The sequence below is a fragment of the Trifolium pratense genome, linkage group LG2 (assembly GCF_020283565.1).
Source record: "Trifolium pratense cultivar HEN17-A07 linkage group LG2, ARS_RC_1.1, whole genome shotgun sequence".
In the NCBI taxonomy this organism is placed as follows: Eukaryota; Viridiplantae; Streptophyta; class Magnoliopsida; order Fabales; family Fabaceae; genus Trifolium; species Trifolium pratense.
The window spans coordinates 287,906-301,823 of record NC_060060.1 but is presented as its reverse complement, the minus strand read 5'-3'; positions in this window follow the sequence as shown (position 1 = coordinate 301,823).

Genomic DNA, 13,918 nt, shown 5'->3' with positions numbered 1-13,918 from the left:
AGTCATTCACTCATTTACTTTCTCTCTCTTGTATCTCAGTGCTCTCCTTCTCTCTCTAACTTTAGCATCGGAGCGCCTGCAGGTACAACCCCCCTCCCTCTATGGATCAGCTGCTCGACCCGCCGTCAACCACCTGCTCAACGGATTGCCAGCTAGCCATCAACCTGTTCTGATCAACAATTAAGATCAGTGGCGCCGTTTGTGGGGATTGAGTTCTCCCCTTCTTTCTTTTAATCAAGAAACTAAAGAACAAAACCGATCGATCAAAACCATCATGGCTAGTTCATCACAGCTCAACAACAACGAAGCTAGGGACGTCAATACGACCGTCCAAATCTCTCCTCGTCGTGAACGGGGCATTGTTTTGTCCCCCGTCCGTAACACCGACCTTCAGGCCCTCCTGGAGACTGACTCCAGAGACGGGCAGAACCTCTCCTGGGCATCCGAGGACGGCGACCTGGTCGTCCCGACGGAGAAGCAGTCAAGGAAGTATCCCTAATCCGTGCATGGAAAACCGGTATACGCTGATCTGTCCGCATCATCAGTAACCAATGTTGATCTAGCAGTGCTCATCGCCGCCCTCAAATAGACTATTGAGGCTCTGCAAGGTCAAAACCGTAGGATTGACGAGCAAAATCGAAGACTTGAAGCATTGGAAAGGAACCAACACCTTCCGAGGAATAATTTTCCTGCGCGGAGACCATAGGCTTCCCCATCTCCTCCTCGACACGAGCCCGTCAGACAGCGACGACCTACGCTCGGGAGGATTGAGCAGCCAAACAAGAAAAGGGACCATACTTCTCCTCCCCGCGAGGGCATAGCCTCCCAGAACAGCAAAAAGGGAAAAAATGTTGACCGGGAAAAACAACGCCGTCAATCTCCTCAAGGACTTGCTATGATGACCAGGCAGGGGCAGTCGACCAGTCGTGGCTACCATAGAAAAATCAACTTCACCTAATCCATTTCCCTAATTTGAAGCTTGAAAGAGAGATTAAAATGTTAATTTACCCTTTTATAATATAATATAATATAATATATAATATAAGAGGAGGGATCCGTTGATTCCAAGAGTAAGTCTCCATTGACTTACTCCGCTTAATAACTCGATATCGGCATTATATTTTTTCAATCCAACCGTTGAATTCAAAGATTTTATTGAGTAAATCAACTCCGCAAATTTTTATAAAAATTCAAAAAATGTAGTTATGTATTCAGACTATTGAAATTCAACGATTTTTTTTAAAAGTTTGTCGTACGCTCAATTGAAGTTATCAGAAAAAGTATCAAACGATTTTGAATTTTTATAAAAATTTGTGGAGTTGATCTACTTAATGAGATCTTTGAATTCAACGATTGGATTAAAAAATATAATACCGATATCGAGTTATTAAACAGAGTAAGTCAATGAAGACTTACTCCTAGAGTCTACGAATTTCTCCTCATACTAAAGTTCACAAATTTGCTTGTACAATAAAATAGTACGTTATATTGATTTGGTGCATGTTACTAGAATGTTTACGAATTTGCTTCTATAATAAAAAAAAGTTAAAATTGATTGATTGCATATTACTTAATTGTTTACAAATTTTCTTGTACAATAAAAATGGTTATAATGATTGATTACATATATTAAAATAGCTAATCTTCTAGAATGACATTGAGTCAAAAAATATAGTATCAATATTTGAATTCTAAAAGAATTATTTAATGATATGTTGTGATATTATTATTTTTTTTGTCAAGTGGAGAATCTAGTATTCAAATTTTGAAATTTCCGTAAAATATTCCTACAATTATTAATTAGATTCGATTAATATCATAATATACTAACAATTTGTATATAAAAAAAAAAAATGTCACATTTGCTGAGTCAAATTAATACTCATGATTTGTTGTGAGACCCGTGTAATCATCAAAGATGTTTTTTTTTTTTTTTTAAATAAAGAGGGCAGGTGCTCAGAGTTAGTCTGACATCACTTTCATTTTTTTTTGGTACGAAAGTATATTAATATTGAATCTAGAAGTCCCTATATTTTTTGACAAAGAATCTAGAAGTCCCTATTATTTGCATGTTTGTGTAGAAAACTAACACTCCTTCTACAATAAAATACAAATAAAATTCATATTTTTAAATTTATTATATAATTAATATATTTAATTTTTATTAAAATAAAAATTAAATATATTAATTATATGTACAACAGACTTAAAAAAAATTATTTATATTTTATCACAGATTGAAAATGCTTTATATACAATTGCACCTAAGGGAGGCATAGGTATATTCTTTACGTTAGTGAAAAAAAAAAGGTATATTCTTTTACATATTGTCCTGCATGTGTCTAACGTAATCATGCGTCCGTTGAATTAACGGTTTATTGAATATAAATAGATTTTATTATATTTTATAAGTTTATATTAGTGAAAACTGTATTTTTATAAATTTTTTTATTATAAATTAATTTATAATAATATATAAAATTTTCTTTATCTAGACCTATATATAAAGAGAATACAAAAAATTTGGTGTCGACTTTAATAATACCAACAATATGCTTGATTTATTTTTAGTAGCAACGAAAATCTTTTATTAACAAATTCAATTTAACATAAAATACATTTTTTTTGCAGTAAATTTTTTTTATTAATAAACTCACAATAACATAAAAAATATATTTTTACTTAAATTAAATAAAAACAAAATAATTTACATAAATTGTTTGAATAAATTCAAAAATAAACAAAAGTATCATTCATATTTGATCTCCTCCACATGTTTAAACTTAAAAATATACTAACGATTGTCCTTTCAACAAAAGTAAATGAGTCATGTACCTGACAATCACGTGCTGTACGAATATTAGATATTGACATCACCTAAACAAAATGTTCAATATCAATGTCCCAATTCAAAAGAATATTGCGTCAACAAAAAAACAAATCAAAAGAATATTCAATATATTACTATTTTTTTACACAATATATATATATATATATATATATATATATATATATATATATATATATATATATATACATACTTTTAAATACGAAAAATATTTTAAAAATAAACTTTATTTGTTTTTTATTTCATCATCAATATCCAGCACACTGAACCATTTAATCTAATTTAGAGATCAATTCTGAGTTCTGACATCAAGTGAATTTCAAGTTGCAATCTTCTCATGATCGCAATTGTGGGAAAAATACACTTTATTTCTTGTAAAATGATCAAACCTGTTGATCAGAAAGGTTGAGGCCGGTCCGTTGAGCAAACTTCCACACCGAAGGGGGGTTTGTACCTGCAGGTGCTCCGATGCCTAAGTCAGCAAAGAGAACAAGGGAGATACAAGAGAAGAGAGAGAAAGTAAGGTATAAAATGATTCAGAATATCTGGCTCTCCTGTCTAGGAGAGCTTATATAGTGCCCCCAGCGCTGGGCCAAAGGTTGGTCTATTGGGCCGGGATAACCGGCCCAATAGACTCAACTGCCAAGATAGTCCCTGTATCGTAGGGGAAGGCCGTTATTTGCCTATATCTTGGTTGGAGCCGTTCCGCTATTCGCGGGTAAGGGATAAGCTCCATGACAACTGTGGTTGGATAAAGGAGCACATGTTAAACGTGCTGCTTAGCTGTTAAGCTACATAGGAGTGGATCAACATGCGCGGATGTATGAGCATGTGGTTAACGTGGTGCTAATCCGTTGAGTCGAGCAGGACATGTCATTGGCTGACGTGTCGGGGAAGCCTCCCCTTATTGGGCTGTGCCCCAAATGTCGGGCAGAAGGGATTGGGCCAGCCCTTGGCCCAGTCCAGAACAAGAGCCCCCCAAGTCGTTGCTCCTAGGCATAGGAGTAATGACTTAAGGTTCAGGCCCCTATGTCGAGGAGATGTTTTTCCCCATCAGTCCTAGGAGGAGTTTATAATTCATTGATTATGATTGTTGCTCGTTTTCACGAGGAGAGTATATATGTTGCTCGTAAATTCCTCTGTGGCATGACGAGGAGATTTTTCCGAGGAGGAAGTTTTCCTTAGCTCGCAGCGCGTGCCACGATGTTCGTGGAGGAACTTACGGGGAGATGTTTTTGCCTTTCTAGGTCATTTGATTTTACGTTCCTCGACGGGTTGTCGAGGAAGTGTTGTGTTAATTGCATCTTGTCGATGCTGCCTATTTTTGCGGGCATGTTTATTTATGAAGATTGCTTCAATTGCCCGTGATTTTCGCCTGATCGCGGTGTCGAGGAGATAATTACGTTGGTGATAACGATGAGCCCCTCGAGAGACGCGTGGTCTGTTTGATGGGATGTGAAAAGACAAGCGCTTTTTCTGCTCTACACACGTGTCCAAGCCATTAAAGAGTGCAATGATGACATGGGGAAGTGTGACTGTTGCTTTGTTTTACGAGGAGATGTGTAAGCCGTTGGATCCATCGTGTCCTTTCGTTTTTGGTTGGATGGGATCTGAGCCATCTGATGGTCTATGATCATAACCGTTGGATTTAACCAACGGTGGTGATGTGCTGAGGCGCGTTGGTTGGTGATGTATGGCGCATGGGCTTACTAGGCTTATAAATAGAGGGAAGAAGAATCATTTGGAATTTTTACTCTCTGCAACTTTCCTTCTTCGTTTGCTACTGCTATTCCGCAGATCCAAGGCTATCAAGTTCAAGGTTTTTGCACCCTCCTTCGTTTGAAGCTCCAGTCCTCTTTTAAACACAGGTACTTGATCTTTTCTTTTTGTTTCTGTGCTGTTTGTGTTGTTCTGAGGGTGTTTTTCCTCTTTGTTTTGGCGCATTTTGGGTTTTCTTTAGTACCCCTTTTTGTTTTGGGTTGAACTCCCTTTGTTAGTAGTTTTTAGATCTCTGTTTTTAGTGAGATTTTGGTGTTTGATAATGGTAGGTTCGTTGTTCAAACGCCGGTTTTAAGCCGTATCTTTGCGTATTTACTTGATTTTCTGTATTTATGCTTGTGTTTTGGGCTTTGAGGTTGTGCCCACTGTGAGTGCCACTGCTTTAATGTGGTTTTAATGTGCCCCGTTGTTTATGTTTTCTGGAAATAGGGGTAGATAATGATGAATTTCTGGAAGATCACCTTGAATGTTGATGAACATTCATATGCTTCTGGAAAAACCGATGAACACAAAGAACAGTGTCCAACTTTCTGGGATTCTCTAGGTTTTGTGTCGGGGAGGAGATGTTGTTTCCTCTCCCCGTTTATTGTAGCAAAAAGCTAGGTTAGTTGAACCTTGTGTCGGGGAGCTTCTCCCCGTTTTCGCCTTCGCGAATATTTTAAGTGTCTATGAATTGTATGAATGTCGGGGACCTTCTCCCCGCTTATTCGTTGAGAAAATGAGTTTGTAAAAACTCTGTGTCGGGGACCTTCTCCCCGTTTTTTCCTTGAGAAATGTGTAGATAGATGAGTTTGTAAAAACTCTATGTCGGGGAGATTCTCCCCGTTTTTAACTTTAGATGTTATGCAAAACTATGTTTGCTTCTGGGCGTCGAGCAATGTTGATAGCTTGTGTCGGGGACCTTCTCCCCGTTTTCAGGCTTTGTTTAATGGTTCTACTCGTTTCCTCTGTTTTCTTTGTTTGCCATTTTGATAAGGGCTTTTGGTCGGGGACAACGTCCTCGCCCTATTTCACGCCCTTTCACTTGAATTGCGGTGAAAGGGTGGATTTGATATGACTGTCGAATTCACTTTATTTTCGCTGCTTTTCAGGTATTCAAAATGTCAGACACAGAGGAGGCTACGGGGAGCCAAGCGGCGTCAAAACATAAGTTGGTCGACACAATTACAGATCCAGAGCTGGCCTGGGTTGCGCCCGAGCCGAGGGGCATTGCTTCGACGATTACTGCCCAGGATCCCCGGCTCTTTACTATCGTCGAGGAGGCTGGCTCGGTCAACTGGGAGGTTCACACACCTGCTGAGGGGGAGCGGATTTGTTCGCCGTACACGGAAGGTGGATTTACTATGTACGAGATGGCGTTCAAAGAGATGGGATACCGGCTGCCCTTCAACAACCTGGAGGCTGAGATTTTTGGCCGGTTAAAGGTGGCTCCCTCCCAACTGCATCCAAATTCGTTGGCGTTCATCCGGGCATACCAGATCCTTTGTCGGTATCTGGAGGTGGAAGCCACCGTTTCCTTATTTTTCTACATCTTCCAAATCCAACGACAGAAAGTCGGGGACCGGCAGGGTTGGATTTCCTTGAAGCATCAGTCGAGCAAAATATTTAAGATGTTCGTGGAGTCTGCTCGGGGTTTCAAGGAGAGATACTACGTGGTGAAGCCGGTGACGGAGTTTGCTTTGAACTCCTTATATATGGACAGGCCTGTACTCCTCGAGGATGGGTCTCCTCAGTTGGACGAAGGAGGGGAGCCGGTAACGGAGTGGGGCCTTCGTTTTCCGCTGTCTTGGTCGTCGGAGCATTTTTTACTGCGAACCGACGAGTACCTAACGGCAACCGAGGACCTGTCCTCGGCAGAGATGGCGGGCTTTGAGAAGCTTAAGGCCTATGTGGCTGGTTTTAAGCCCTGTAAGGTCATGACTAGTTTGGGGGAGGTTGCTTTGGATAAGCATGGTAGACCGAGGATCGAACCTCGTTTCGTTAATACCAGATTATTATTATCGTGCAAGACTGTTTCAGCCGAGGACACTTTGTTGGGTATCTACTTTAATTCCTGCCCGTTTTTTACTTGTTTTATATTCAGCATTTTTGATGTTTTGAGTTTCTCCCCGTGTTTCTGACCATGTTTCTGACTTTGCAGGTAGAATGGCTGATCTTGCTTCCGAGCTGATGAGGATAGCTGCTGAGCAAAAAGGGGAGAAGTCAAAGAAGAAAGCGAGGAGATCCAAGCCTAATATTTTGATTGCCGAACAGACTGCTTCGGGGAGCATCACCCAAACTTCGCCAATGGGAAGCTCAGCTGGGACCGGGTCTGGCCGGGTGAAGAGGCAGAGGGAGGAGCCGATGAAGACTATCGTCGACTTGTCTGAAGGTGATGGGGGATTTGTTCTCCCTGCTTGTTTGAGCAACAAGGATTTTTTTAACAATAACCCTCCTCAGGTGCCCGTCTCGGAGAGGGACTATGTTCTGGGGGTTTCCGCAGCTGCTCAACAAAATCAGCTCACCCAAGATATTGCTGCTGTCATCCGGCTGGTGGAGACAGCCTTGGTATTAAATGAAGGGGGGCCAACTCATGAGGTGGAAAAATTGGCTGCCCGGAATGCCAAGCTGGAAGGGCGGATTGTGCAGATGGAAGGGGAGCTGATTGATCTCCGTGGCAAGCAGGAGAACTATGGGAATTTGCTGGAGGATGTTAGGTTGACCCGGGATGAGCTGAAAGAGACAAAGAAAAAGCTCGAGGATGTGGAGACCCGGGGTGCCGAGGAGAAGAAGAGGCTGGAGGAGGTGATAGCTGACCTGCAATCCAAGCTTGCTCCAGCTGCCGACGAGGCCATTGAAACTTCCAGGCTGGTGAGTCGGGCAGACTTGGTGAAGGAAATCAAAAGGCAAGGGGGCTTGATGTTGGCGAGCATGGTGAATGGGTGGAAGAATGCGATCGCCCAACTCAAGGTTGTGAATGCCGAGCATGGCTTGATTACTGATGGCATTCACAAGCTCAAACGGGTTGAGAACGGGCAGATTGTTATTCCTGAAGAATATAAGCAAATGGCCCTTGAGGAGGAGAAGTTTGATGAGGGTGGTGATGATGATGACGAGGAGGAGGAGGAGGAAGCTGAGGAGGAAGCCGTCGGGGAGGAGAAGGCACCGGATGATAACCCAGAGAGTCACGATGAGAGCACCTGATCCTCCTCGACTCTTTTATTTTGAACAATATTTGGGGGCCTGCGTGCCTGGTTTTGTAATATTTGAACAAGTGGGTTTTTATGCCCGGTATTATATGACAGTGCCCGTTTTGTTAATCCTGCTCGTCTATTTTATGCTCCTCGCTTGTATGTTTAAATTACCGTTTTCGTTTTGCTAAGTTATGCCTGTTCGTGATATATGCATGTCTTTATGCTTGCCCGTTTTTAACTTAACAAATTTTTTGGTTTTGTCATTTGTATACTTGCTCGACATTGTCGAATGCCTGCCCAACAAAACCGTTTTTTTTTTTTATATTTGCAAGTTATTTGTTTCGAGCGCGTGTCGTCGAGGAGGTCGTCCTCGGATTTAACTTAGACAGTTTAGGGAACTATCTAAGCGCCTAGAGTTGTTTCTGAGGCTAATACGGACGCCGACACGTTGTTGTGCCCGCCCCCGCGGCTTGAACTTCCCATCGCGAGCTGGGCGTTAAGCCTTGGCACAAAGACGAGGAGCTTGTCTCAAAGGTCATCCTCGTCTGGGAGACGCTCTGCCCTTCCTGAGCTAGAGTATCTCCTTTTCAATTATTGGATCGAGCACGTGTGCCCGCGTGCTTTCCGTTGTCGAGGTGTCGGGCTCGTTGCTAGAGGATCCGAGCAGCCTTTTAGAAGTGTTTTTTACTTTGGCAATAACTTAGCTATAATATTGTTTTAATTTTTGGGCGTTCCAAGGTCGAGGAAGTTTCTTTCCTCGAAGATCCTCGAGATAATATGCGCCATTTTCTGTTTTGTCAATGACGCGATATGGTCCTTCCCAGTTGGCCGCCAGTTTACCATCCTGGGAGTCCTTAGCATTTCGTCTTAAGACGAGGCTGCCAACTTCAAATTCTCTTTTGATGACTTTGACGTCATGTCGGGCAGCTATTTTTTGTTTAAGGGTGGCTTCCCGAAGGGATGCCCCCGTGCGGTTCTCTTCGACGAGATCAAGCTCTTCACGGAGAGCTTCGTCGTTCATTTCCTCTTCGAGCGGTTGCTCGGTTCGGCGAGATGGCTCACCCACCTCCACGGGGATGACCGCTTCTGTTCCATATACCATTCTAAATGGAGTCTCCCCGGTTGTGGAGTGTGGTGTTGTGCGATAGGCCCAAAGGACGCTTTCGAGCTCCTCGACCCATTTCTTTTTATTTTGGTCCAATCTTCGTCGTAGGCCGCGCAGGATTACTCTGTTGGCGGCCTCGGCTTGCCCGTTAGTTTGGGGATGTTCCACGGAAGTGAAATGTTGCTTGGTCCCCAGGGCAGCGAGGAAGTCTTGGAATCCTTTGTCCGTGAATTGTGTCCCGTTGTCCGTGACGACGGCTTGTGGTATCCCAAATCGGCAGAGTACGTCGCGTTTGAAGAAACGGAGTATCCTGAACGACGTTATGTCGGAGAGGGGTTCTGCCTCTACCCACTTGGTGAAGTAGTCCACGGCGACTATCAAAAATTTATTTTGGTGGAGTCCCTTTGTGAAGGGGCCAAGTATGTCCATGCCCCACCAAGCGAAGGGCCATGGTCGTCAGGTGCATGTCCCCGTGTCGTTGACATTTGTCGCATTTTTTCACATGGTCCTTTGCGTCTTGCTGCATGGTGGGCCAGTAGTATCCTGCTCGAAGAGCTTTCCTGGCCAGCGATCTTCCTCCCAGGTGTTGGGCGTTGATCCCCTCGTGTACCTCGCGCAGGATGTAGTCGACTGTTTCCTCGTCGACACATTTTAAGAGCGGGATTGAGAACCCTCATCTGTATAACTTTCCGTCGAGGATGACGTATGCGCATGCTCGACGTCTAATTATGGCTGCTTCTTTCTGATCGTCGGGGAGGGTTCCATTCGCGAGGAAGTTATATACGGGGGTCATCCAGCAATTTTTGTCGCCAATGACATTTATGTCGAGGACGTTGGTCGTCTTCTCGATGCTTGGTCGAGGGAGTATTTCTTGAATGACGGACTTGTTTCCGCCTTTCTTTTTTGTGCTCGCCAGTTTGGACAGGATGTCTGCCCGTTTGTTATGCTCGCGTGGAACGTGTTGCACTTCCACGGAATCGAACTTAGTGATTTTTTCCTTCACTATTGCTAAATACTCGGAGAGGTTATCATTTTTGGCTTGATACTCTCCTAATACTTGTGAGGCAACAAGTTGTGAATCTGTGTAGATTTTAATTTCTTTTGCCTCCATGTCCTCGGCCAACAGTAGTCCTGCTAGGAAGGCCTCGTACTCTGCCTGGTTGTTCGATGTTGGGAAGGATAGTGCTAGGGATACCTCGATGATGATGCCGTTCTCGTTTTCCAGGATGATTCCTGCTCCTGCTCCCGTGGCGCTTGATGCTCCGTCGACGAATATTGTCCATTTGTCTGTCTCGCTTGTCGTGGAGGATGGACTCGTCATTTCGGCCACAAAGTCTGCTAGGACTTGTGATTTTAGCGCTTTCCTGTTTTCGTAACGAATGTCGAATTCGGAAAGCTCGAGGGACCATTTGAGCATCCTGCCCGCCATATCTGGCCGACCAAGCAACGACTTGATGGGTTGGTCGGTTCGGACTACGATTGTGTGTGCTAGGAAGTAGTGACGTAGTCTTCTTGCTGCGTTGATCAAGGCAAGGGCCACCTTCTCGATTTGAGTGTATCTGAGTTCGGGCCCTTGGAGAGCCTTGCTCGTAAAGTACACTGGTTTTTGTCCTTCCATTGTTTCACGGACAAGAGTTGCGCTGACGGCCTCAGATGCGACGGAGAGGTAAATGTATAACACTTCCTCGACATTCGGGCATGAGAGGACTGGGGGTTCGGACAGGGCCTTCTTTAGATGTTGGAGGGCCTGCTCGCACTCGTCCGTCCATTCGAACACAGCTTCTTTCCTTAGTAATTTGAAGAGGGGCAATGCGTGTTGAGCAGATTTTGCTACGAAGCGAGACAATGAGGTCAACATTCCGTTCAGGGTTTGTATGGATTTCTTGTTGTTCGGAGTTGGGAGCTCCGTAAAGGCACGACATTTGTCGGGGTTGGCTTCGATTCCTCGTTCTGTTAGGTAGAATCCGAGGAACTTTCCTGCTCGTACCCCGAAGGTGCACTTTTCTGGGTTGAATCGCATGTTGTGTTTTCTGGCCTGCTCGAAGACCTTACGTAAGTGGGCGGTATGGTCGATTTCCTCATGGGATTTTATGATCATGTCGTCCATGTAGACTTCGAGCATGTCGCCTATTTCACCCCGGAATACTTTGTTCATCATCTGCTGGTATGTAGCACCAGCGTTTTTTAGACCGAAGGGCATTACGTTGTAGTAATAGTTGCCCGACTCGGTCATGAAGGCTGTTTTTCCCCTGTCGGCCACAGCCATTGGGATTTGATTGTATCCTGAATATGCATCCATAAAAGACAATAATTTAAAGCCAGAAGAATTATCGACTAATTTATCAATGCAAGGTAAAGGATAAGAATCTTTAGGGCAGGCCCTATTGAGATCGGTATAGTCAACACACATTCTCCATTTTCCATTAGATTTTTTAACTAGTACAACGTTTGACAACCAGGTAGTGTATCTGGCTTCAGAAATAAAATTTGCCTCTAGGAGGTCTTTTACAGCTTTTTCGGCAGCCTCCGCTTTTTCGGGAGACTGCCTACGCCTACGTTGCACTACGGCACTAGCAAGTGGGTCGACAGTAAGTTGATGACAAGCGATGTTTGGATCCAGCCCGGGCATGTCGGCAGCGTGCCATGCGAACAAGTCAGCATTTTCTCTAAGGCAGGCTTTCAACTGCTTCCTCGCCAACTCGGGGAGCCCCGTACCAATCTTGACTCCTTTTTCTGGATCCTCGCCAAACTGGACTATCTCAAAGTCGCCATCTGGAATGGGGCGGTAATGCTCTTTGCTCGCCTCGTCGTCCTCCTTCTCCTCCTTCTTCAGTTTTTTCTCCTCCTTGTGTTCTTTCTTGGAGGTGCGGCTGTCAAGATCCACAGAACTCACACTTGGTCCGGGCATACTTGGTTGTGCTTTCGGGGACGGCTTTGGTGGTGTTTCCGAGGAAGGCTTTGGCTTCTTTGGTTCAGGCGCTTTGCCAATGAAATTGTTGCCTTTGGATGCTGCGTCAAAGCACCTCCTCGCGGCTTCAATGTCCCCGTGTAAAGTAGCAACCTGCCCCTTATGAGTGTAATACTTCATCTTCAGGTGGGCGGTGGAAGGGACAGCGATCAGGTCTGCTATGGCCGTCCTGCCGATGATGCACTGGTAGAGGCAGGGGAAGTCTACGACCAAGAATTTGACCCTGATCGACTTGGCAGTTTCCTCGGAGCCAAAAGTGACAATGAGGTCGACATAGCCCCAAGGCCTAGTGGTTGCCCCGTTGAATCCTGTGAGATCTGAGCCCAAGTACGGGGTGAGGTGTGTCTCGTCCAGCTGTAAGGTCCTGAACAAACTGGCGTACATAATGTCGCAGGAGCTCCCCGGATCGATGAGGACCCGACGAACGTCCATGTTGGCTATGTCTGCCAGGATGAGGAGGGGAATTTGGAAATTCTCTGACCCACCGGGCAGCTCCTCGCGATAGAAGGCTAAAGGCATTGACCGCCCCTTCGCCTTATCCAGCGTTGCGTTCATATTCGAGGATGTGTTGATGAGCTCCTCGAATTTTCTTTTTATTGATCTGACGGTGTGCTTGTCCATACGACCACCGGATATGACGAATGAGTCTGTCAAATAGTCCCACGTGCTAAGCGTAGGACCAGTATAGGTGTCCCCAAAATCGCTGGGGATAGCAAAATCTTCTGGCTGGGATATGCTCATAGCTATCTGCTTGGCGTTGTTCTGCCCGGCTGGTTGTGGAAGTTCCTCCTCGACCGCGCGTGTTTCCGCGGCCTCTGGTCGAGGGTCATTGTTTCTTTTGACGAACTCCCTCAGGTGTCCGCTCCTTATCATAATTTCAATAGCATCCTTCAGCTGGATGCAGTCGTCGGTCCTGTGACCATAACTCTTGTGGTATCTGCAATACCTATTCTTGTTCTGGCCAGGCTTCAGAGGGGTTGGCTTTGGTTGCTTCACACCTGCTCTGTTGAACTCGGAGATGTGAACTTCAGCAAATATTTCTCCCCGAGATTTGACGAGGGGGGTGTAGGTGCTGAATGCGCTAGGAGGGCCACGGGGCTCTCGTCTTTCTCCCCTCCTTCTGTCTCTGCCCCTCTCGCCACCCCTATCGCCGCCTCTGTCGTTTCCTCTGTCGCCGCCCCTATCATCGTTCCTATGGGAGGACTCGCGGGCAGGGTGCCTGCTTCCAGGTCGGGCAAGGCGGGCGACATCAGCTGCCTGGACTTCCTCGTACTCAATGTATTTTTGAGCTTTTAGGAGGAGGTCGTCCCAGGTGGGTGGTTTTTCTATGCCAACAGCTTTGGCAAAATCGCTGCCCGGGCGAAGGCCCCTCTGCAGCAAGTACTTCTTCAAGTCGTCGGTCGTCTCGACTTGCACGGCCTCTTTATTGAACCTCTCGACGAAATTGCGGAGAGTTTCTTCCTCGGCTTGGTATATGGCCTCCAAGGCGTGCACAGTTTTTGGGTGCTTGCGGGAAGCAGTGAAGTGTCTACAGAACTGGTCTGTAAGGTCCTTCCACGAGTCGATAGATTGAGGGGGCAGGCTTTGGTACCATGCCATCGCTCCCTTCCTCAGCGTGGTCGGAAAAAGTCTGCACCTTATGGCACCGCTAATATTCCTGAAATCCAGGTTAGCGTTGACATTAGCTATGTGATCGTCGGGGTCGGTCAAACCATCGTACGCGGGGAGCGTAGGAGGTCTCTGGAAGCCCTTTGGAATACGCTTCCTCAGAATGTTTGTGGACAGGGGGCATCGGGGATCACCCTCGTCACTCCCGTTGGGAGAATGGTCCTCGGAAGACCGGGGAGAATAATCGTCGAGCATCGGCGTCGGACTACGAGATTTGTAGTTGCGGGGATGGTAGCTGCCCGACGCGCCTTGCTTGGACATCTGCGCCAACCCTTGAGGTGAATGGCGGCGCGGGGCTTCGTGCTTCCCTTTCTTGCCCGGAGGGGACCTACCCTCGCGATGAGGAGGAGTACGATCTTTCTTCCGAGGAGTAACTT